This window comes from Tamandua tetradactyla, chromosome X (assembly GCF_023851605.1).
Source record: "Tamandua tetradactyla isolate mTamTet1 chromosome X, mTamTet1.pri, whole genome shotgun sequence".
Classification (NCBI taxonomy): Eukaryota; Metazoa; Chordata; class Mammalia; order Pilosa; family Myrmecophagidae; genus Tamandua; species Tamandua tetradactyla.
In genome coordinates, this window is record NC_135353.1 from 172,379,673 (window position 1) to 172,405,930 (window position 26,258).

The window sequence follows — 26,258 nt, forward strand, 5'->3', positions numbered from 1 at the left end:
ATACGACCCAGAAATTCCGCTGCTAATCTTATGCCCAAGAGTACTGAAAACATATGTTCACAAAAAACTCATACACAAGTTTTCCAAGCATCATTATCCACAATAGCCAAAAAAGTAGAAACAGCCCAAATGTCCATCAACTGCTGAGTGGATAAATAAAATATTGTACAATAGAATATTATTTGCCCATAAAAAGAAAGGAAGTATTGATACATGCTACAACATGGCTGAGTCTTTCAAAAATTATGCTGAGGGAAAGAAACCAGACACAGAGGCTACCTACTGCATGATTCCTTTTCTAAAATGTCTAGATTAGACAAATTCATGCAGACAGAAAGTAGAACCAGTAAGGAACTGGGGTTTCTTTTTACGATGATGAAAATGTTCTGGAATTACATGATGCTGATGGTTGTCCAATTCTGTGACTATACTAAAACAAAAACAAAAACACTGACTTATAAACCTTAAAAGAGTGGATTTTATGGCATAGGAATTATATGTCAATAAAGCTACTATAAAAATGAAAAAAATAATGCTCATGATGTCGATTCTAAGCTAAGCTATAAAAATTGTGGTCATTTTACTCAACATTGATAAACTAACGCCTAAATTCTGTGTCTCTGTGTGTGTATAAGGGAATATATATCAACTCTCATTTATTTTCTATTTTCTTGGCCATGCTTTTTCTTAATTACCTCTTCTGGGTTTCAAACCTAACCCCATGGGATAGTCGGACATGCATTTTTAGCATGACCACATGGTCTCTGCCAGTGTAAAGATGTGAGAAGCTTCTTGAGGAGTTTTCCTCTATGTGGTTCAGAGGCTGCTTCCCCAAATCCAAACCTGTCACCGAATGTGCACAGGTGAGCAGGCTCGGCGCACCTGGAAAGCTGCCCACCTGTGTAACCTGCCCAGCTCCAGCGACACAACCCCGTTTGAATTTAGATCCAATAGACCTTCAGCAACCTTTTCAGAGTTCTTCCGAAGAGTTGCAAAAACAAACCATGAGAAAGCATTTTCAGCAGACGAAAATGCTGGTGTGTTACACCTTGACTTACCTGATCAAATTGAACATCTGCCCGTCGGAAAGGCAGCCTGGCTGGGACTGCAGACTGAAGCAGCTGCCACGTCCTGGGTAAGCACCACATTTTCACTGACCAGGCAGTCGATATTGGGCGTGCTGTGGATGGAAGAAAAACTCAACAGGTAAGCTCCTAATTCCCAAGAAAATGGACTAGAATCAACACCACTGGGTCAAGATTTGAGCTGACTTTGTGTCCTATAAATCTAAGTACACTCTTTCAAGTGTCAATCCTTCTACCTGCCTGGATGCATGACAGTTAGAAATACAGGAGAAGTAGAGTGTTAAGACAACAGACCTTCAGGCAAAACTATTGCAAACTGATACAGGTCACCGGGTATAAGTTAAATTGCAACTGGACTGAGTGAATAGGCATTTCAATAGAAAACTAATATGGGCCAGTTATAATTTAAATTATTACTGAACCCACTTGATAGGCATTTCAATAGATAACTTGGTCCATTTGTTCTTATTACCCCTAACAGGAAGAGTGATTTAGATTAAATGAAAAACTTAAAGGATTTTCTGCATTAAAGTCAATCCTTTTTATAACCAGATTTTAGGAGTTTCTATAATTTTTTGTAACCAAACTGTGGCATTTTGGAGTTTATTTCCCAAACTGTGCATCCCATAGAGAATCAATTTGGAGATAAAGTATCCAAAACACTACAAATTTTCTCGCTTTTTAAAAAAACTCCACCATAAATTCTAGTGTCCAATACTAGTCTCATGTGAATATCATAACCCTTTCAGAATCCCTCAGAAAGAAGATGATGGGGGTAAAAGACACCAGATTGAAGACACAGGATCTGAGACTCTGGTCTTTGAGCAATGTCACAAGAGGTGACAGTGAATGGGCAAGCTGTAATTCTGGAATGTGCCTCCTTTATTAGACTTGGCTCCCATGGATTAGATAGAGAAACAAATGCCTCAGTTCCTCGTCAACATGCCCTGTAGCACCAGCTCCTTTCAGTCTGCAAGGACATACTTAAAACACAGGGTTCTCCCATCACTTGTACTCAGAGATACAAGGCTATATAAATTCAGGCTTCAAGACACTGCCAACTTTAACAGGAGAAGGACTTGTTTGGCTATGGGTGCAGTGGGGAAAAGGGGAGACGCTGAGTTCCAGAGGCTTTGGAAAGAACTTGAGGGAGAACTTAACTCAAGTTCTTGTGGTATGTACACCCACTGGAATATCATTCATCTAAAATGAGGTTTGGAGACACGCCACCATGTGGATGAAAGCATCCGGCTGAGTAAAAGAAATCGGGAGCAAAAGGACCCATGATTACACAATTCCACTTATGCAAAATATCAGAATAGGTAAATCCACAGAGACAGAAAGCAGATTCGTTTTGCAGGGGTCACGGGGGAGGTGAGAATGAGGTGTGACTTCATTGTATATTGGGTTTCCATTCGGGATGATGAAAATGTTCTGACAATGGTTATGTGACTTCATGAATGTACTAAATACCACTGAGCTTTACACTTAAAAAATGGGTAAATGCATGAGGAATTTAGAATGGGCACTAATGAGTGGCAGTTGGATCAAAGGAAGAGGGAGAGTTATAGCGGAGAAGAAAGGATTTAACAAACGAGTGTAACTGCAGAATCATTGTATTGAAATTTCTTTTAGTCTCCGGTGTCTTGGAGCAGCTAGAAGGAAAAACCTAAAATTGTGGAACTGTAATCCATACCAAACTCTGAAATGGTTCTATAACTACTTGTTACAATGTACTTTGGCATTTATGGTTTTGTTTTTTTTTTTTTGTATATATGTTTCATTTCACAACAAAAACATTTTTGAAGAAAGTTCAATGGTGTATCTTATGCGGTATAACTTTTCCCTCAATGAAAACCAAAATGTTGTTTCTGATATTCTGCAGTTGTCCTAGGGTGACCCCTGCTGTTGTTGTAGATAGCAGACTTCTGGCTGTATTTCTCTTTACAAGAGTGAAAATGAAAATGAGGCAACTTGCAGAATTATCTGTGCTGGGGGGGAGGAGGGCATGTAAGGAATTATCCAACTTTACCTCACTGAGTTATTACCATAGCAACCTAAATCGCCCACCCTGAGATGGTAACACCATCAGCAGTTCAGTATTGGGTCTCAAGTTCCTTGTGACCATAGCTCCACCCACGTTTCCAAGCAGCCACCGTAGAGACACCGACAGCCAGCACTTCCTAAAAACATTGGGGAAAGGGGCGAGAGGAAGATACCAATTAAAATCCACATCCTCATCAACTTCAAGTCCAAAAGAATAAGGACATCCCCTCCCAATGTTCTCTGTACAGTGTTTCTGAGTCGGCTTACTCAGAAAAACCAGAGTTTCTCTAGAAAAGTGATTTCTATATTAACCCATTATCTTGCGTTACAAACCAATAATGATGGGTTGAATTGTGTTCCCCTAAAATTGATATCCACTTGGAACGTCCAATCATGGCCTTATTTTGGAAAAAGGGTCTTTGCAAAACAGGAGGCTCTTGAGAGGAAATCGTACAGGACTTAGCATGGGCTCTCCGTCCAAGGATTGGTGTCTTTATAAGAGAAAGGAAGGAAATATTGGTCATGGAGACAGAGAAGAGGAATCGGTGTGAAGATGGAGGCAGAGCTTGAGTGATGAAACCACAAGCCAAGGGATGCCTGGGGGTCCCAGAAGCTGGAAGAGGCAGGAAGGAGGGAGTACTGACCTTTATTTCAGCTCAGTGAAACTGAATAGGAACTTCTGGTCTCCAGAAACATGAGACAATCAAGCTCTGTTTTTGAAGCCACCCAGTATGGATTCATTTGTCACTGCATCTCCAGGAAACTCAGACCCTAATTGTGCATGCATGTGGATGGTTTACTCCCAGAACAACTCTTCAAACTGTTTTAAAGATAACTGACTCTTTATGAAATAATGGCAATGGTCAAAGTTGAGCGTAAGGTCCAATAACTTGATGTCCTCACATACAAATGTAAACAAAGTACAAAATTAAAGTAAGTGGGCAGGTTTGATTATCTTTACTGCTGAGCTTTTTTTCTTGGGGGGCTGGGGTATGCATGGTCCAGGAATCAAACCTGGGACTCCCACATGGCAGGAAAGATTTCTACCATGGAACTACCCATGTTCTACTTTTTAAAACACCTTAGAACCTTGTACTCTTACTTTAAGCCACACAGAAGGGAAAGTAGCCAGTGAGGTGCATCCAATTCCAGAGACTGAGCCCAGGATGACATGGTGGAAAAATACAACTCTGGGATGTGAATGCAAAGCATACACGTAGAATTATTACCCCATTTTTCTTCATTGAGAAAATGAGCCCATAGAAGACCTCATACCTGGGGAAACTCAACTGCTAAACTAACCAGAATGACAATCATATTGGAAATTCTCTCCAACAGCTGAACAAGGAAATGCAATATTTTGCAAAATAGTCCACCAAAAACGAGACGGCAGAGAACCCTTATGTGAGTGGTGAATTCTGGAATGTCCTGGGAAAAAATAAAACAACAGTCCTTGGTGGAAGATGGTCAGGTTGGCAACCAATATTCCTTCAGGATGGACATTGGTTTCCCACACACAATTTCCATCTGATAATTCCAAGCCTTATTAGTTCTACCTCAAAAGTGATATCATAACTGCGTTTTGCCCACTTATCTTCCCTCCCATTGCTTGAGCCAAGCAACTCCCTAAGCCTCTTCTCTCACTTGTACACCTAAAATCTCTCCACTTTTGCAACTGTCCCCTTACAAAAGGGACCTAAGCAGAGAGACCCTATAAAAGTACAGCTGTCTTCATAATGCTCCCTACAAAGTGCAATGACTTCCCAAGTCTCTTAGGATTAAAGTACAAACCCTATTAGGATCGTAACTATTTTACTCACCTCTGACCATCCTCAAAACGACAGAGAGGAGGTACCCCAAGTTCCCTGTTGAATGCATGAGTGAATCAGGAATGAATGCCCTACATCTCAACTTCCATTCATAGCCATCCACCTGGAGAGATTCACCTGCTTTGCCTTTCTTACTCTCTTCAATCCCAACACATTCCTAAAGCCCCTGTTGACCTTCTACCTATTTATCAGTCCCAAATCATATCTTATCTCCAGCAACCTCTCAGTTTGAGATTCACATGCCCAACTGCCAAGGGACCTAAATTTTATACTTCCCTTTGCTGGCAAGCTTTAGCAGGCAATGAAAATAACGACTGTGGGATATTAATGTTGTAAAGATGAAATAAGGCAATTGTGTCCAGCCCATAATGAGTCATCAGAAATTTCCATTATGACTACCATTTTTATAACCTGCCCAGACGCCTCAGAGGTCTCCAGGAGCATATGTGTACAGCTGTCAATGAGGATTTTAAAATTTGTAGGAATTATTGCTGTCTTCCTGGCCGCCATAAAACATTCACACACGCAATATTCGCTCAGTTGAAATTATCTAAAGAGGAGCTGGAAAAGAGCTTTCATTTACAAAACCTGAGTGAAGGAGGCAGCAACAGTACTTTAGATCAGCACGGGTGTCTCTGCATTGAAGTATTTTCTATGGACATATTATTTAAACATGATGCAATTGCTTTTTGTGCTATAAAGCTGATATGAGGAATGCCTGCTTTTGGGTTTTGCCGCATAAATCAGAATCACTGTGCTCTCTCTCTCTCTCTCTTTCCATTATAGCAAAATCACTTCTCTCTCCATTATAGCAAAATCACTTCTGGTTAATAATTTTATCCCTGATTTGCATATCATGGTCTTTCTTTACTGACCTCAGATAATTCTGACTTTTCCCAACTTACAAGCCACTTAGAAGGCGCTCTCTGCTGTTCTACTAGAATCTGAGTTCTTCTGATGTTAGTTACAGTCTTATGTATCCCTGCTCTGTCAGGATATTTATTTAATCCTTTGAATGCATTTTTCAACACCATATATTAATAATATATGCCACTATCGTAAATGGGTGTGAGCAGTTAACCACATGAGAACCAGAGGTTATGTCCTGTAACTGCACATCAGAAACTCTGGGGAACTTTAAAACTTTGATGCCAGCATTCCACCCCCACAGACATTTTTCCATCTGAGATGCAATCTGGTGATTCTACTGGGGTTCAAGGTGGAAGCCATCCTTTCACCTCGAGCTGATCAGCACACTGCTCTGAAATCTCTTCCTCTAGCTTCCGTCTCTGTTCCCCATGGTCTCTTACCCCAATCCAGAATGAAGCAACACACAAATATCTCACAAATCTGCCGTCTTACAAAGATCAAACACATATATTGATCCCAAATCCCCTTTGAGCTTCTCCCAGTACAATAGCCGAACTCTCAAATGCATTTCAACAACTTCATGCCCCAAACTGTCCTCATTGGATTTCTCGATGCCTCATGGAAGGTTTATCTCCTCTTACCCTCTTCACATTTGAAGCAGACAAGAACCTTACTTCTCAGGAATATGAAAAATAATGCAATGCTATTTTATCCATATGTGATATGTGAAAAGTCACCCTTAAGCAATAAGATGGACTGAGTTGAATTGGAGGTACATACACACACACATACAAACACATGTACACAAAGACACACATACCCCTGCCTCAAATGCAAAGAAATATTGGCGTGATACATATTTAAGTTTCTTTTAAATAAACACTCAAGCTTCCAGAAGCCAGAAAATGAAAAGGAGGCACTCAAAGCCATAGAGGTGGACAGAGATGTCAGTCATTCAGCCTGCCCACGGGGAAACCAGAGCTGGCCATGCACACTTCTTCCCTGGGCTGCAATGCAGGTGTGTGGATAGAATTCATGACTGCAGGATCTATGCCTAGGGTTTTTCTGGAACTGGCACTCCCAAAGATAACCTACAGGTAGAAAGGGTTCCCTGCCCAAGAAGTAGAACCAGAAAAACCATACTGACCGTCTGAGAGAGAAACAGGGGAGACACAACCATCCACTCCAGACTATGTTTGGGAAAGAAAACCCAGGAGAAAGCACAACTCAAAGCTTACAGTGCTTAGGGACAGGGGGTACAAATTTGGGCTGCCCAAGCAGCACAGAAATCCCAAGCTGCAAATTTAGCATAAAAGCAAATTGAAACCAGTGAATTCTATAGGAAGCTGGTAAAAGCAAATGTGACCACTTCTTGCAGATACATGTTCATACCATGTACAGAAAGCATTAACGTGCCAAGCCTGAGACTGGTCTCCATAGAAAGTTCTGCCTGCTAGATTAGCCGTTGGCTGGTCTCTGGGAACTTGGCTTTCAGGACAGTTCCCTAACTGATAAGAACGACTCACTGTACCTAAAGTATTTGTTCAAATGATGTGGATTATGCTGAGCACCTGATTTTCTTCTGGGAATCTGGAATTTGGCAGGTGCTGGGCGTAGGATGCTTATATGACCGAGCTCCAGTAAACCCCCCTGAGTGCCAATTCTCTAATAACCTACCCTGAGAGAAATCACTTTATATGGATTTTAACAACTCATATCTAGAGGAATTGAGCATGTCCACTGGGAAAGGACTCTGGAATCTTGCATTTGGCTTCCTCCAGACCTCATCCCGTGAGCTTTGTGTCATTTTGCCTTAAAAAATTATGACCATGAGTATGTTTATATACTGATACCTGCAAATTCTATTACAGAATCACCAATCTGGGGTGGTCTTAGTAACCCCAAAACAAAAAAAAATATTTAAAAAATGACATCTGTACACTCTCTCTAAATCTAACTTAGCAAGTGAAATCATTGCCCTCCCTGCCACATGGGACGTGACATCCAGAGGTGAAACTCCCCCTGGCGACGTGGGAGAGGACTCCCAGGGATGAATCCAGACCTGGCACCATGGAATCAACAATTCCATCCTGACCAAAAGGGGAAAAAGAAGTGTAACTCGTAAAGTATCAGTGGCAGAGAGAGTTCAAATAGAGTCAAGAGGCTACTCTGAAGGTGACTCTTATGCAAGATTCAGTTAGTCCTTGCTACATCTCATAACCTGCCAAACCCCAAATGGGACCATTCCAGCTAATTGTAAAGAACACCTAGGAAAATATATAAGATTCCACAAGGGTTCTATGCACTAGGGTAATTTTCCAGAAACTTTCAAGTGCTAGATGGGTCCCTGGTCCAGATAAGTCCTGAAACCTAGCCCAGCTTCCCCAGAACATCAGATAGTTCCATCCCCCTACCCCATATTATCAGCAGCCCCTTCCAACATGAAAAAGTTAGAATGGCCACAGCCCAAACCCCCCTAAAGAGAGAGATAGGAAGACCAAAGGTGATGGTGTGGTCATCCAGAGAACATGGGATTTAACAAATGAATATGACTGCTGAATCATTTAATTGACATCTCTTTTAGTCTCCAGTATTTTAGAGTAGCTAAAGTAAAAACCTAAAATTGTGGAATTGTAACCAATGTCAAACTCTGAAATATGTTCTACAACTAATTGTGGTGCTGTGCTTTGAAATTTATTGCTTTTTTGTATATATGCTGTTTTTCATTTAAAAAGAAAGAAAGAAATCAATTTTGGTGAAAAAAAAGTATTTAAGCCTTTTAGCCTCCTATATTCTGGAGCAGCTAGAAGGAAAAATCTGAGAGGATCGTATGGTAGCCCATGACAAACTCTGGGATCTGTCCTGTAACTATTTATTGAAGAGTGCTTTGAAAACTATTGCTTTTTTGTTTCATTGCTTTGTATATATATGTTATAACATACAATTTTAAAAAGTCAAGAAAATTCCATCTGTAGAAGACGAACTCTTGATTTTAAAAAATACAAATATTAAGTGAGAAAAATATTTCCAAGACAGAGAGAGAAAGTCAGCAGTTGTGATTTATGAAGTGATCCATAACCTGGATTTAATGTTTGGACTCAGCCTAAAGAGATTCTAACATAAGTACTATTAGAGGATTCAAGAAAACAAAACGAAAGAAAAAGGAATAGATTGTAGAATAAGAATAAGACATTACAAAACAGAACAGACATGTTGAAGTGAAAGTAAAAAATTAAAAACTTTTAGGCATGAAAAATAGAGTCATTGGAATTCAAGAGCAAACAATAAAAAAGCAACAAGCTGTAAGGAAGCTCAGATTTAACTAGAAATGAGACCTCATAGCTTGTCATAGCATGCAGTGTGAGGAGCCAGCAGAGGTGAAAAAGCATTATATCACCTTCATCACTTCCTAGAAAGGGACGATGGTAAACACACTTTTATATGGACAAAATGGGCTACATGGGGGTGATTTAAGTTCAACCAATAAATTCTGATGCAACCTCTCCATTAATTAGGATAGGCTATGTATTAATGTCCATTAAACAAAATAGTCTAGCCATGGAAACGACTCTTAGAAGTGCTTGTGCTCTTTTAATGGAAAAGAAATTCCTTCCCCCCCTTTCCCTATATCCTGAAAAGTTTGCAATCATATACAAAATCCAGACCAAACTTTCCAAGTGACAGCCTCAATGCAACGTCCCACTCCAATACCTGATCAAGTTATCCTGATAATAATAATCAAGGTTTAGAAGAGCAGGTCTAAATCACAGATCTTCGAGTTAAGTTGATAGGTCAATTAAGTCAAGTCCATTCTTGAAAAATCTATCAAGAGAAACATGTTGGGTTGGGTTGTCATACAGCCCCGTGTCTTTTTCTCTCTGGATAAACATCACTTGTTTGCAATTAGGCGCAAAGATTGAATGGGTTGGCCCTAAACAGATTCTTTGGCACTTGGGATCATTAACAATCTAACCATGTGGAGAATATTTGCTCTGCAGAAGTGCTTAGTTATTTTCTTCTTCCTCAGGTAAAAATAGTAGGACACTATGAAATAGCCATTCCAGGACTGATAAGTAGGCAAATTCTTGAACTTCTGCTCTTTATCTGTTGAGAACAGGGTTACTTGCCCAAGCTCTGTCCATCCTGCTGTACCTGAGAGGTATGCATTAAAATCTTTCACCATAACTTCAGATTATTGTTCATTCCCAATATTTTATTCAACCTTTGTTTTCTATGTATTGGAATTGTAATTAGGATCATAGAGTTCCATGATTTTTGCACCTTCTTTGTGGATTTTTTTTATTACCTTTGTCATTTGGTAATAGCTCTACTTATCTATTTTAACCATTTTAACTCTAACTTTTATTTTGGCTGACATTACTTTTGCAACAACTGTTCTTTTTCAGTCACTTTGCCCATTGTAGTTTTTATATCTTTTCTATTTTCAAGCTTTCTTTGCCATTAGTAGATACTGTTTTGGATGTGTCCCTTAAAAAAAACATATGGTGGCTTGAAAAAATAATAATTGGAGAGCTCCCTATAATAAGCAAATAAATCCATATAAATATATGTTAATATAGTTGCTCTTATTTTCACCACCTACATTTTATTTTATATTTGATTTTCTTGGTCTGTTTTCTTCTTTCCAGCCTTTTGTGGACTACACTGAGATTTCTTTATTAATTTCCCCCTCCTTCCTGTCCCAGGATAGCTTAGAAGCTATACCTCATGAAACGCTTTTAATTGTGTGTTTGCCCCTAATTATTTTTAACTTGATTTTAACTTATCAAAATAGGATGATTACTCAATACCTCAACCCATCTCTTAAAGAAAGCAAAGACCATAAACTGTTTCAAATCTGAGCTCCTTCCTCTCATCTGCCATTTAAGTATTGCTTGGGAAATTGGTTCAGCCATGTCTGAGTTCAAATCTGGAAAATTCTTAAACAGTACACTTTTGAATATATCTTCTTCTCATCCTTTTTAATATCGCCCTTCTTAATTCCTTTAAAACACAGATTGAAACTTTACATTCTAATTTTCATGGATGTCATTTCCCACATGGCAGGGAGGATGATGATTTCATTTGCTGAGTTAGGTTTAGAGAGAGTGTACAGATGTCATTTTTTAAATTTTTTTGTTTTGTTTTGGGGTTCCTAAGATCACCCCAGATTGGTGATTCTCTAATAGGACTTGCAGGTATCAGCATATAAACATACTCATGATCATAATTTATTAAAGCAAAATGACACAAAGCTCACGGGATGAGGTCTGGAGGAAGCCAAATGCAAGCTTCCAGAGTCCTTTCCCAGTGGAATCACACAGGACTTAATTCCTCTAGATATGAGTTGCGAAAATCGAAATTACAACCCAGGCGACATGCAGCAAAATTCAGCCGTTGATATCTTAAACTGGGGGCAAACAACCTATCTCAGGTTTCGTTGTAGCCTCTGCTTCTTTTCTTTGCTGTGGGCTCAGGAGCAAAATGTGCAACATGGGTTAAAAAAAACAGAAAACGGCTAAAGCAGAGAGGATGCCCCAGTGACCTATGCAGAAATAAAAATGTATGTGTGTGAGGCAAGGGGGTGGGAGATACACTTGGGAAGTTAGGCAAAATTTCCCCTCCTCCCCCTCCCAGGATTCTCAACCTCAGCTCTAGCGATATTTGAGGTTGGAAATTCTCTGGAGTGGGAAGTCCCGTGGATTATAAGATGCTCAGCAGAATCCCTGAGCTATACCCACTAAAGCGGGTGACATATTTCCCCTCTCCCAGGGCCCAGAGTATCACCAAATGTCCCAAGTTGGGGGAACCACCCGTCTTTTCTTGAGAACCACTGAACCAAACTGACGTGAACATATCTTCCTGAATGACACCAAATACTGTCTATCGAAGATTCAAGATTCTATGAGCTGTCGGTTTAAGCCATAAGCATCAAGCTATTGTTCTCTTCCTTTAATTTAAATATTTTAATAATTAAAATTCAGCACTTTCTCAATTGCCTCATTTTTCTAATTCACCGCCAGAAAAAATTTAACACAGTTGGGTCTTTGATTTCCCATATGGTCCCACATTTATGTCAGATTCAAAAGAGATTCACATACATTCTCAAACATCCCCTCAATTGCCTGATAGTGAAGGATTCTTGGACGGTTATAATTATTAAAAAATGCAGTTGAATACTCAATAATTTGGAAAATTATAAATAAGTTTATTATTAAGAGCATCCTTTTTCTTTTCTAATCATTCGATTTTACCTTGGATGAGATAAATCCCACCCACCATTTATTTATTTATTTTTTTTGCATGGGCAGGCACCGGGAATTGAACTTGGTTCTCCGGCATGGCAGGCGAGAACTCTGCCTGCCCCCACCATTTAATTTTTACTAAGAAAAGCACTACAAATAAATATATGTAACTACAGCCACTATAAAGGAAATTTAACATGGAAGAAAGTCTGACCTTTAAAATGGCAAAATTGCTCTTTTATGCTATATATAGCTCAACCTCTGGTTCTTTAAAAGCAGAGACATTATAATATTTGTCTTTCTTTTATTCAGTACAATGGTATGGGCTGCTGAAAGTTCTTCTGAGATCCCAGAAAATAATCTTTCAAGAAACTAAAAGGCAGATCTTCAGAATGATATTGACTTCGTAATTCGACAACCCATCGAACCATGGTTTTTATCAAACCTCCTTAATTGTTTTCCTAAGAATGGCATCAATATCCCTGAACTCGTATAGGAAACACGATTTGACTTTCCCAAGATTTGACCAACAAGCGCATGGATGAACCAACTCTGCAGCAGTCAGACGATCATGGAACAAATTATTAATACAGGCAACATTTTGTGAGTCTCAAGATGATTACACTGCATGAGAGAGGCCAGACAAAAGAGCGTATTTCATAGGATTCCCTTTATCTAAATTCTAGAAAAAGCAAACAAACAGATGATTGGATAAGACATGATCATTTCATCACTTCCAACCCTGTCGTTCATTAAAAAAAAAGACCACACATAGCTGGTATTATAGTAAGCTTAACATATTTTAATCATCTTCAATACTCTATTTTTTCAGCTTCTACATCTGTGGACCTTAGTCTTGGAAAGCCAAGACTTTGCAGCCCTAAATCTGTGAGAGAATACATTCCTGTTGTTAAGCCAGCCCAGGGAGTGCTGTGTCCTGGCAGATTGGGCTAGGGTGGGCCCTAAATTCGATGAGTGGCATCCTTATATGAAGAGACGTTGTGCTGGTTTGAAAGGAAATATGCTCCCTAAGAAAAGCCATGTTTTAATATAAATCCCATTTCTCAAAGGTAGAATAATCCCTATTCAATACTGTATATTTGAAACTGTAATGAGATCATCTCCCTGGTTGCTGTGATTTAGTCAAGAGTGGTTGTCAAACTGGATTAGGGGATGGCATGTCTCCACCCATTTGGGTGGATCTTGATTGGTTTATTGGAGTCCTATAAAAGAGGAAACATTCTGGAGAATGAGAGATTCAGAGAGAGCAACACTACGAAGCAGAGAGTTCACCAGCCAGGGACCTTTGGAGATGAAGAAGGAAAATGCCTCCCGGGGAGTTTCAGGAAGCCAGAAGCCAGGAGAGAAAACTAGCAGATGATGCCATATTCGCCACGTGCCCTTTCAGCCAAGAGAGAAGCCCTGACTGTGTTCACCATGTGCCTTCTCACTTGAGAGAGAAACCCTGAACTTCATCGGCCTTCCTGAACCAAGGTATCTTTCCCTGGATGCCTTAGATTGGACATTTCCATAGACTTGTTTTAATTGGGGCATTTTCACGGCCTTAGAACTGGAAACTAGCAACTCATTAAATTCCCCTTTTTAAAGGCCATTCTGTCTCTAGTATATTCCATTCTGGCAGGTAGCAAACGAGAACAGACATGCAGATGGGAGGCTGTGCAAAGATGGAGCAGAGCTTGGAGAGATGCAGCCACTAGCCAAGAACATCTGGAAGCAGGAGGAGCTGGAAAGAAGGAAGGAGCTTTCCCCTATACACAGTTTCCTTTGCTGGGACACTTCACAATGTCAGTATTATTATAATTAAATATTTATTAAACATGAAAATTGGACACTGCAGTCATCTAGTCATTATTGTTATATTTAAACATAACCTGTCATGACAGCTTTTATGTAATTATTTAGGAAAGGAATCTTTCATTTCAGGCTTTTGACTCATATCAATTGTGAACAGATAATTAGTGGAATTTTATGAAATTGAATACATTTTACCTAAACACACTTAGGGAAAAAGGAACTTAAATAAGGATGTCAGGTGTTCAAAGGAGGCAAGAGGAGATAGAATTATAAACACAGTGAATTCCAGCATTTGAATAAATACTCCATGCTTTGTAGCATAGCTTTCATCTTTTGGTCTAAATGCGTTGTATAACCGTTGCATAATTAAATCTGGGATGGGTGTGGGTCATTCGCTGGCTTTAAAGACAGAAATTACCTGGGCACTGAAGACACCCTTCATACAAAATTGAGTTAGACATTGCATAAGAAACCCTTTCCTCACAGAATCTTTCCTTAAGCAATTTCACCATTTAGTAGAGTCTCATGACGTGTGAAAAAAAGGGCACTGGGTGAGGGCGAGATGAGATACGAACATGAGACTGTTCATGAAAAAGACGGATGTGCAAACACCGAATAGTACTACAAACCAAGGCGACATGATTTTGGAGAAGCAGGCATGGAGCTCACATCGAATGAAGGTCCTACCTCAAACGCAACTCAACTTTCTCATCCTCCAAGACCTCAACCCACAGAAGCCCAAAAAGCTTCTAGTCCAGTGGACACCACCACCATCCCCCCCTGATTAAAGCCACAACAGCCACAGGGCAAGACCAGTGCTCTAAAATTAGCTTACAGAAGTTCCACAAGGCTCCGTTTCACTTTACACTGCTTTCAGGGTCTGCTCGTCCAGGTACCAGAGATGACTGAATGCAGAAAATACACAGACAGAAGATGCACCATCTAAGTATTATTTATATCCACCTGCAGGGGCTGGACACAAGAAAAATCTGAAATAGCCGTGGGCCCTGGCACAGCTGTAACAAAGGAGCTGAAAGTGAGCACCTTAAACCAACAGAAATGTGTTGTTTTCACAGTTCTGGGGACACATCTCCAAAACAAGGTGTGGGCAGGGCCAGGCTCTAGGGGAAAGCTCCTTCCTTCTCTTCCAGCTCCTCCTGCTTCCAGATGTTCTTGGCTAGTGGCTGCATCTCTCCAAAGCTCTGCTCCATCTTTGCACAGCCTCCCATCTGCACGTCTCTTCCTGTAAGGATGCCACTCATCGGATTTAGGGTTCACCCTAGCTCAATCCGCCACGACTGCCAGGGCAAACTGCACTCCCTGGCTGGCTTAACAACAGGAATTTATCCTCTCACAGTTTTAAGGCTACCAGCCTAAAATCAAGGTATCAACAAGACCAGGCTTTTTCCCAGTGTCTGTGGCATTCTGAGGTTGGCCCACTGCAGTCCTTAGGGCTCCTTGATCTGTACCTCCCTCTCACGTGGCAACATCCTTGGTCTCCTGTGGTTTTCTCTGGCTGCTGGTGTGAATGCACAGGTACACATGTACAGGTGTACATGCCCAGGTATGCACACCCAGGTATGCACGTGCAGTCTGCTGGCATAGGTGTGACACACAGATGTGCACGTGCAATGTTCACGTGCAGGTGTGCTCACATAGGTATGTGTGCTCAGGTGTGTGCACACAGGTATACTCATACAGGTATTCAAGTGTGCACACAGGTGGGCTTGTCAGGTGTGCTCACACAGGCGTGACTTCAGGTTTATAATCCTTATCAGTGAGAGACACGATTCATAGTCGTTGCCTGACCATTATAGGAACTCCTTAAATCCTATTTTATATCATAAAAATTACTCGGGATCTGAGGGACCCTACGACAGACTTAAACTCTGACTTCCAGCCTGTCAGGAGTGCCCCTTTGTGGAGACAAGAACGACAGCATTCTCAATCGCTCCAAAACAAAGATGCCCTGGCACGTTGATTGAAGTAAGGGGTTAAATCCAGTCTGTGTTCTTTGCTGGGAAGCCAGGAGCTCAAGGGTTAAGTGCACACGCTTGGGCCCAAGATTACCTGGCAGACCACTTACCACAAATGGTTTCTTTGGGCAAATTACTCTATTTAATCTATCTTCAGACAAAAATGTACCCCCCTTTTTTTTATTGTGATAAATCCCACATAGGGTGCACGGCTGGTTCAGTGGTTAGAATGCCTGCCTTTCAATCAGGAGACCTGGGTTCGAATCCTGGATCATGCACCCACCCACCCCCCAAAAAAACCACACATAATATAAAATGTGACAATGTAACCACTGTAAAGTGAACAATTCAATAGCACTTACATTCAAAATCACTTCTATCGTATTGGAGAAATTTGTCATCACCTCCCAACAGAAATTCCTTACCTGTTATCACTCCCCATCCCCCGTTCACCAGCTCCTGCAACCACCAATTTCCTCTCTGTTCCTATGGAAATCCATAGGAACGTTTCCTATGGAAATGTTCGGGACCTTTCATGTAAATGGAATCACCTAATATTTGTCCTTTTGCATCTGAATTATTTCGCTGAGCATAACATGTTCAAGGTTCATCGCATCGCAGAATCAACAGAACTTCACCCCTTTTCATAGCTAAATAACAACCCATTATATGGATAGTCCACAAAAGTAACTCAAAATGCATCAAGGACACAAAGTGAAGATCTCAAACTAGCAAACTCTTAGGAGTAGGCATAGCTCATTTTCATAAGCTTGGATTTATCAATGGTTCCTTAAATATGACGCCTAAAGCACAAGAAGTAGAACCAACATTGATAAATTGGATTTCATCGACATGAAAAAACTTTTGTGCATCAAGGGGTACTATCAAGAGAGAGAAAAAGAAAACCTGCAGAGTGGGAGAAAATATTTGCAACCCCCACACTTCAACTTCTCTGAAATCAAGTTGCATCTGACAGTCTGTTCCACCAGGTGGCAGCCCCAACCCAGCTCAACGGAGACGTTCTGTCAGCACCTTCTGGAGAGATCTGGAAAGTGCTGGCTTCAGAGCCTCTTGGAGGGGCAAGCATGAGCAATGCATCCAAAATCCATCTTCTTCATCATTTCAGTTTCTCTACTCTGTCCCTTGTCCCAGAAGAGTGGGTCAAAAGTATCACCCTGAGTTATAAGTACTTATATAATGTCAAAGTCTGAGTCATTTCCATGGCATTCAGCAACCTAGAGGTGCTTTGGAGTCCTGTTGACAAAGCAAGCCTAAAGTAGCTCTTCTCCTGCTTCCAAAGGCCTCCTTCATTTTGGGGGGAGGTTTTTATTGGGGAGGAGGGTATGACTCATTTACTTGCAAATATGTCTGGTGGGAAACCCCAAGACACCTTCCTCTACCAAAGACCACTGGAGCCACTGCTCCTTCTGAACTTGTCATTCTGTCCACATGCCAACATCTCTTTGTGGTACCCATCGCTTCTCTCAGAGACAGTTCCTTCTATCTCTCTCTTCTCCATCTTCCTTGAAGAATGCTCCCTCCCTGTAGAGTGCTAATGGGGGGTCAGAACTATCACTACCACCCAGGAGAGATCAGACCACCATCTCCTGTGATCTCAGTGGAGGCCACGTGGGAAATGGCCACGTGGGAAAACTACACCGCATTGTAGTTGCAGTGGCCAGATATGCATGGGGTTCCTTGGCTTGTATACATATCACTCCGTGGTCTTTTCCCTGTGTGTCTTTAGCTGCTCTTCTCCCCGTCTTAGAAAGGACACCAGTAATTTTGGATAAAGGGGTCACCATACTCCAGTGTGATCCAATTGCAATTTGCCTATTTCCTTCTGTTATGACCTATTTCCAACTAAGTCCACATTCTGTGGTTTTAGCAGTTAGGAAGTGGTTATATATACATTTTTTATGCAGGGGAGGGCATAGCTGAACCCATACTACTTGCTCAGCAGGAACAAGGAACAATAATTAAGAAGCTGAATGGGGGATTTAGATTTCTATCTCCACCTGGAGTAATGAGGTGCTCTCCCCCCATTTCCACGGTTGGAGCAGTGCCAGAGAAATCCCACTAAAACAGAAACTTTAGATGTGATCCATAGGCTCATAAAATAATACCACAAATGTCCACGTTCCAATCAAAATTCACTTGTCACGTCAAGAACCAGGAAGATTTCAAATGGAATGAAAAATATAATCAATGGCTGTCAACAACCAAGATGGCAGAGATGTTAGAACTCTCTGATGGACTTTGAGTTGCTAACCATAAAAACGACTCAATCAGCAACTATGAACACACTCAAAAGAAATGAAAAAAGTAGACAAAGAAACAGAAGACACAGATCAACAACTCCAGTGCCTAAAACCTTTGCTGTGTTCCATGAGACTGGTTTCTCGCCTCCGAAGTGAAGAGCCCACATCACTCCAGAATCCCTTTGTCCTTAGAAAATGATCATGATGTTCTCCTTGAAATAACAGGCATTATTGCAGATCGATATAATTACTAACAATCAGTAAGGCAGACAAAAGAGTTAAGAATTAATTGATGTGTATCAACAATATGGTTTTAAATTCTAGAACAATGGCATCACGACATTTATCCGATGTGTCCTTAGAAGGCTTTTTATGATGATGATCAGAGAAGAAGCACCTGCAGCTTATCTCAATTTCCTGGCTCCTAAGGCAAATACCACACAATGGGTTGGCTTAAATAATTGGAATTAATGGTCTCACTGTTTCAAAGGTTGGCAGGCATCGTTCTCCTTCTGGCCGGGCAGCAATCTTTGGGTCCCTTGGCTTCCCTTTTCCCATGGTGACATCCTTTCTCCTCCAGGTGTCTTCATAAGCCTCCAGTTGGCCACATCTTACCCAAAATAAACATCTTCAAGAAGTCTTATTTACTATTGTGCCCATCCACAGGAGTGGATTAAGATTAAGAACCTGTTATGTCTGTCTACATATCTCAATCTACCATATGCATGGACAATTATATTGAAGTTGCACCTTTGCAGATGCTAGCTGCAAGGAAACAGGTTGCTTTGCCATCCTTAGTTTCCTGTTTGTCTTGACTTCCCATGTTATGTTGTCTATGAGGACTGTGTTTGGATGAGAACCCACAGAAATACTGAGTCAACCAAGCACCTCTACCCAGGTGTTGAAAGAAGAGCTGTTTCAGCTGAAGGTGAGTACTAGGTATGCCTGCATCATGGAACTAGGGTGGAATGAGCAATGGAGAGGGAATGATGAGGAGACTTCTCTCCTATGGCCTACAGTAGCTTTTGCTCTGCCTCAATGCCCACCGTGGCCATCTGTGGTAGTTGGAAGTGGTATTCACCCCAGAAAGGGCCATGTTCTTTTAACTCATTTTTTGTGGGTATAGACCTATTGTGGAAGGACCTTCTGATTAGGTTATTTGAGTTGGGATTTGACCTACCTCATTCACGGTGGGTTTGGTCCTTGAGCTTAGAAGAGGATAAAAGACAGAGAGATGAAACTCAGAGAGCTCAGAGAAGCCCCAGAGAAGCTGAGAGAAAAGGACACCCCATAGAAGTTGAGAGAGGAAGCCTCTAGAGCCAGAAGCTGAAAGCAGTGAGACCCAGGAGAAAAGGACAAGCAGACATCACCATGTGTCTTGCTACCACACAAGAGGAGTCTAAACTCACCGACAACTGGTCTTCAAAGAAGTTATCATCCTGTTGATGCCTTAATTTGGACATTTTCATGGCTGTCTCTTCTCCTGTGTCTACCAACCTCTGTCTCACTTCCTCACCCAATTTTCTCTTTTTCTTGTGAAAAACATTTTAGCTCTTTGCCAGTTCCTGTGATGTAGGTTATAGCATTATCTCTCATCACTTAGTATCTTCAAAAAATGTGATTGCAGTTGTGAAAATTTCAGTATGAGGATTGGAAAGTGTGACTAATACTTGCTATCTTTTGATAATACTATGATAAAAGGAAATAATTTAGCTTTCACACATTCTGTTCAAACATACCCATTGAAACTTGTATTTTCACCCTCTCAGTATATATAGCTTGGGATTAAATATTTAGTATTTATTTTTCTCTGACTAAAGCAATCCATGGTTTCTTCGACTTCCAGCTTAAACTGTAATATTTTCAGTCTACTCACTTGGTCAGCTTTCAACATATCATAGCCAACACTGCGACTCCATTTTCCCTGAACTCTGTGCTTTCTAAAGCCCTTTCCTCTATTTACAATGAGATGTCAGGAAGTAACAGTGGCAAATGCATTTATTTATTATTTGAAGTTTTATGAATATCTTTATAGGTCATAATATATTTATGTATACCTTATGTTTGATGGCTGCTTAGAATTTCAGCATGGTTGTGCCCTGAATTTTGTTTTTAGCTAATGTCCCACTGCTTTAAAAGTGAAGTCGCAACAATAATCAGCTACATATAAGCAACTTGGATAAATATCAACTAAGATGTATTACATCTCTATGAACTTAATTATAAAGCTTTATTGAGAGACATTGCAGAACACATAAATAAATGGAGAACTCTTGGACACAAAGACCTAATATTGGATAAGAAGGCATGTCTTCTTAATATTAGATACATCCATCCTAATATTGGATAAGAAAACTCTTGGAGAAGAAACCTTATATTAGGGAGATGCCCCCAAATTGATGTCTTGATTCAATCCACTTCCAGTAGAATAAAAGTGAAAAGCAATGCTTTTTATGTCATTATTTCCTTTTGTGACTGTTAAGAAGCAGAACCAAAGCTTTCTGTGGAATAACAAAAAATGAGAGTTAGTTGCCACATTTGGGGGAGAACAAAATGGCAGAACTTCCCCTTCCAATTTAAGGCGGTGATGATAGAACCCACATGCTGTTGGCCCAAACATGCGCAAATAGGCAAACAGAATGAAACAGAGATTCCAAAACCAGTTTCATGCAGTGCAAGCCAGTAGAAAAAGAGTTCAATGAAAGGGAATGGACAATGAGTTATCCTTATGGAAGGACCAGAAACAAGTAGAGTCCTGGAAACTTTGGTATGGGTTTTAGATATTATTCTAACCATATTAGGGCAAAAGCTGAATGTGTCATGTTCATTGTACAAATGTTGTGTGGTCCTTATTTTCTGACCTAAACTTCCTTAGTAGCACTATGTTGATGGGAAAGGGATATGAGCAAGGACAGCAGAGAGGTGGTTAAGAAAACAAAAGTTGATGCTTAAAGGAATATTGGCTTTTCTAGTTTAAAACTGTGTCTGTGTGTATCTGTGTGTACATGTGATTTTTTCCAGTAAATTCCAAATTTTAGAGGATAAGGGTCCTTTGGGCTTTCTCCCCTATCCAAACACTGAATGTCTGGGTGAAGGGATTGTGGCTTACCTTCATGGAAAGAGGAAAGGAAGAGATGACATGAATATTGTGATAGACAGAATAGTATGAAAACATGTTACCTTACCTAGTAAAAGGAACATTGCAGATGGGGTTAAACTAGGAGGAGATGGAGAAATTATGCCAGATAATCTAGATATAGCCATGAGGGTCCAATGTGGCTATAATGATCCCTATAAGAAGGAAGTAGGAGATGCCTATTCAGAGAGAGAGGGAGAGAGAGATTGGAAAACACTTCTCTGCTGGCTTTGAGGATAGAGGAAGGGGCCAGAAATTAAGAAATGCAGAAATTCTCTAGAAGATAGAAAAGTCAAGGAAACAGAGTCTCCAGGAGCCTCCAGAAATAAAGACAAGATAATAAGGGTGTGTTGTTTTAAGGCCCTGTGTTTTCCATAATTTGTTATAGCAGCAACAAGGAACTTATACAGATGTACATTGTGTTTTACTGTCCCCAAGTGCATGTGGCATCTACTGTAGGATCTCCTGGCTAGGAACAACCACAGTTGACTTTCTCAATACCGGTATTGAGTATTGAGAGTGCACAGGAAAGAGCTTGGAAGGTGTCCGGAAGGCTTGTTGCACATCCCACATTCATAAGGTCTACAGCACTTGGTGGTTAGGACAGAGAAGCATAGATTAATTCACCTACCTTAAGGTCAAGAACTCTGGTTCATCAAAGGACACCTGCTATGGATTGAAACATACACCCCCCAAAAAATGCATGTTTGAGTCCTGGCACCCAGGTCCTGTGGGTGTGGCCCTATTTGTGAAAAGGATCTTTGAACACACTATTGGTTAAAATGAGGCTGTACTGAATGAGGGTAGGCTTTCATCCAATATGGCTGACGTCCTTACAAGCAGAGGAGATTTGGATACAGTTGGTAGAAGAAAGAAGGGAGAGAGACGGCCATGTGATGGAGTCGGAGATTGAGTTACCAAAATGGCTTTCACGTCACCCCCAGAATGCTACAACTTCAGACAAAACACAACCTTTGGACACCTCAATTTTGGACTTCCAGCCTCCAGAACTGAGACACAATCAATTTCTCTTGTCTAAGCAAACTTAACCTGTGCTTTTTGTTACAGCAGCCCTGCCAAACTGAGACAACAGCTTTAAAAGAAGAGAGACAAGCAAAAGGATGACCAAAGATATTTTTCAATACATGCAACTGCCAAGGAATGGCATCTAGATTTTATTTATTGTATTATAGTACAAGGGTATTGCATAATTTATACTTCATACTGTTTCTACTAAATACAACTCCCCAAATTAAAAAGAAGAAAACAAAAAAGCAGACAAACCGAAAGACATTTGAGAAAAATATTTGAAAAGCAAGCAGCTAAAAACCATGTAAAAATGAGCCAGGTCTTATTAATAAATATCAAATGCAAACTCCCTATCAAAAAGAATAGCGGTTGCTTCCATGGATAGAGGTGAGCCTGCTAGGTTTAACTCATCAGCTCTCTGCACCAAATGGCACAGACCTCAGACCACTCAAAGGAAAGTTCATTAATCCCCAAAGTCAAACCAATTCTGTATGGTTACCAAAATGTTTTATATTATACAGAATTTTAGTTTCTCCCAGAACATCTAAATGCTTCACTTTTCGCTTTTCTTGCCTTGCTTTTTTCTGTCAATCTGACCCCACCTGGTTGCTATTTTTCAGGATTCCCTCAAGTTTTCTAGCCCATGACATGTCTCCTTTCTTGTTTGCCAGGACCACGATGGCTGAAAATAAAGGATCTCTGTCATTTCCCTTCTCATTTCAGCTAACCCTCCATAGAGATGGCACGGGGACACTCTACCACTCCTCCACTAGCTTGACCAGAACAAATTTTTCAATGATCTTGGCCATTTCCCTTCATTCTTCTATGATTTGCTTATTCATATGTTTTAGTATATCCTAATGGTCATTTTATTCTGTCATCTTGGCTGAGTTATGCTTGTTTAGTCAAACACTGGCCTAGATGTTGCGCTGAGGAATTTCGTAGATGGGATTAGAATATACAATCAGTTGACTTTTAAGTAAAGGAGAGGTGGTCGGTAATGGGGTGGGGAGCTCAACAAATCAGTTGGAAACTTTAAAAGCAAAGAACTGAGATTTCCTATAGAAGAAGAATTTCTGCCTCAAAAATACACCCTCCTCTCCTCCCTGAGTTTCCATCCTATTAGCCTGTCCTGGAAATTTCAGACACAACACTGTAACATCAACTCTCACTGGAATTTCCAGCCTACTGGCTTACCCTACAGATTCTGAATTTGCAAGCCCTTGCAATGGCACGAGCCAGGTACTTAAAATAAATCTCTTTAGAGCCATAAGAACCACAAGAGCCCATGCAGCCAGAGATCTTCAGAGAAGAAGAAGGAAAATGCCTCGGGGGAGCTTCATGAAACAAGAAGCTGGGAGAGAAAGCTAGCGGATGTCACCATGTTCACCATGTGCCTTTCCAGTTGGGAGAGAAACCCTGAACTTCATTGGCCTTTCTTGAGTGAAGGCAACCTCTTGTTGGTGTCTTCATTTGGACATTTGCATAGACTTCCTTTAATTGGAACATTTTCACAGCATTAGAACACATAAACTTGCAACTAAATAAATTCCCCCTTTTAAAAGCTGTTCTATTTCTGGTATATCACATTCTGGCAGCTTGCAAACTGAAACAGGGCATGCAAAGATATTGGCATGCTTCCTGTGTTAAAAGGAACACTACCACAGAGCTCGAGCTAGGGCAGAAGCCAGCACCTCACAAGCAATCCTAATCTTGGGTGGAAGCAGAGAGTGAGAAGGACATGAGGGTATCTTTCGCTGTCATCTTTTGGGTGCCTTGGATGTGTCAGTAACCACAAAATCTGCCATCATCTATTGGGTATCTTGGTTGCATCAGTCACCACACCACGTGCATGCTATGACATTCCATTCTCACCAGAGCCCTTGACGTTAAAAACCAGGGGGACTGGAGGACAGCGAGGAATAAGAACCAGTGATTGCAATCCAGCCTGTTAGTCCACAAGCCCTTGACCACTCTGCTCTAGAGCATCTTGGTAGGAGCAAAGAAAAGGCATGCTCTTGGATGGGACACCAGGCTGGAGTGGCACTGAGGCCACTCACAGTGACTCAGTTCCCAACAGTGAGGTCCATTAGGAATCCAAAGGCATCCACGGTTGAGACAAGTATCATGGCACCTGGGAATTGTCCCATTGGGACAGGACTAAGATTTGAGATATATCTCCATTCATGACTCACTCAGCCATGTGGGCAGAGAGGGATTCTCAAGAAAGGACAAGCCCACCAAATGACGTGGGTCAGCCTCTCAATTCTCATTGCACAGAATGATCAGAAATGAATACCTTCTCAAGGAATAATTATTTTCCTGAATGGACTAAAGCATGAAGTTTGTTTTAGAGCCTGAGATTTTGATGCATATTTTTATTCCAAGTGAGGATACTAAAGGCTTGTGTTAGGTCTCTGGGAAAATCACCTCTGAAATTCAAAACTGATGATGTACATCAAACATTGCATTCTTTAGCCATCAGGTTACTTCTTATCTCTATTGCCCCAATGGAACATCAAATTTATGAGCCCAACGCTTTCTACCAACTCAGTAGTTCGCAAATGTTACATCAGAATCAACTGAGATGCTACTTCAGAATGAATATTTATGGGAATTTTGCTCAGAACATTGGATTCAGAAGCTCTGGGATGAAAAAACGATGGGATATATAAATTTCAAAACATTTGAAATTTTTCAAATTTCATGGCTCATGGTGGGGGTTGAATCATTTCTCCCACAAAAGAAATGCTCAGGTTCTGTGGTAGTTAGACTCAGGTATCAACTTGGCCAGGTGAAGGCACCTAGTTCTATTGCTGTGGACATGAGCCAATGGTACGTGAACCTCATCTCTTGCTGATTACATCTGCCATTGGCTAAGTGGCATGCCTGCTGCAATGAATGACATTTGACTTAATTGGCTGGTGCTTAAATGAGAGAGTGCAATGTAGCACAGCCCAAGCAGCTCAGCACACCTCATCTCAGCACTCACAGCTCAGCCCAGGCCTTTGGAGATGCAGAAAGGAATCACCCCAGGGAAAGTTGTTGGAACCCAGGGGCGTGGAGAGAAGACCAGCAGAGTTTACCCTGAGCTTTCCCAGGTAAGAAAGAACCTCAGATGAAAGTTAGCTGCTTTTCCTCTGAAGAACTAACAAAAGAAATCCCCTTTTATTAAAAGTCAATCCGTCTCTGGTGTGTTGCATTCCAGCAGCTAGCAAACTAGAACAGGTTCTAACCTCTGGCCCCATGATCACGAACGCATTTCTAAATAAGATCTTTGAAGGCATTACTAGTAAACATTTTGCAAGTTGAATGAGGGTAGGCATTAATTCAGTTGGACTTGGTCCTTATAAGCAAAGGAGATTGAACATGGGAAAAGAAGCTAGAATTGGGGAGACAGATTGCTGTGTGATGGAGGTAGAGACACAGGTAACCCCAAGCCAAGCAACCCCAAGACCTTCCAGCAGACTCTGGGAGAAGGTTGGACCTGCTGAGATCTAGATGTTGGACCTTGAGCCTCCAAAACTGTGAGACAAAAAAATGCTTATGTAAGCCAATTCCTTGGTGGTATTTGTCTAGCAGCACTGGCAAACTAAGACGGTCCAGTTACCTGGTGGAATAGCCCCCAGACTGAGTGTGTCTACTGTTTCCTCATGATTGATACATTTTGGGCAGTTACAATGCGGAAAGAAAGCCCTCAGGGCTGCAAATCAGTAGGTGCACAATGTAACTTCATCCCACGGCTGGTGATGTTAACTTTAATTCAAAAGTCAAAATGGTGTCTATCATAATGTAACTTCTCCTCAAATTGTCCCAGACATGACAAGTGGAACCCCTTATAACTGATTCATGTATTCTTTGCACAGGTAACTGTCATTATTTGTTTGGAAAATTAAGTAGTTATCCTAAGTATGCTACCTTTTACAGGCCCAGCATTCAGGAGTTATTAAAGATTCCAAACAGCTC

The 26,258-nt window shown here is 40.9% G+C and overlaps 1 protein-coding gene across 6 annotated transcripts in view; it reads right to left on the reverse strand.

The window, feature by feature from the left end:
* LOC143671392 (arylsulfatase F-like) overlaps positions 1 to 26,258 on the reverse strand; it is a 104,805-nt gene that overhangs the window by 41,136 nt on the left and 37,411 nt on the right. For 5 of the 6 annotated variants that reach the window (XM_077146535.1, XM_077146532.1, XM_077146534.1 and 2 more), the window contains exon 2: positions 1,059 to 1,180. The gene's annotated coding sequence lies outside the window, so the exon portion shown is untranslated. Of the gene's footprint in view, positions 1 to 1,058; positions 1,181 to 3,155; positions 6,612 to 26,258 lie in introns of those variants that run through there. The other variant, XM_077146533.1, reaches the window with a different exon arrangement.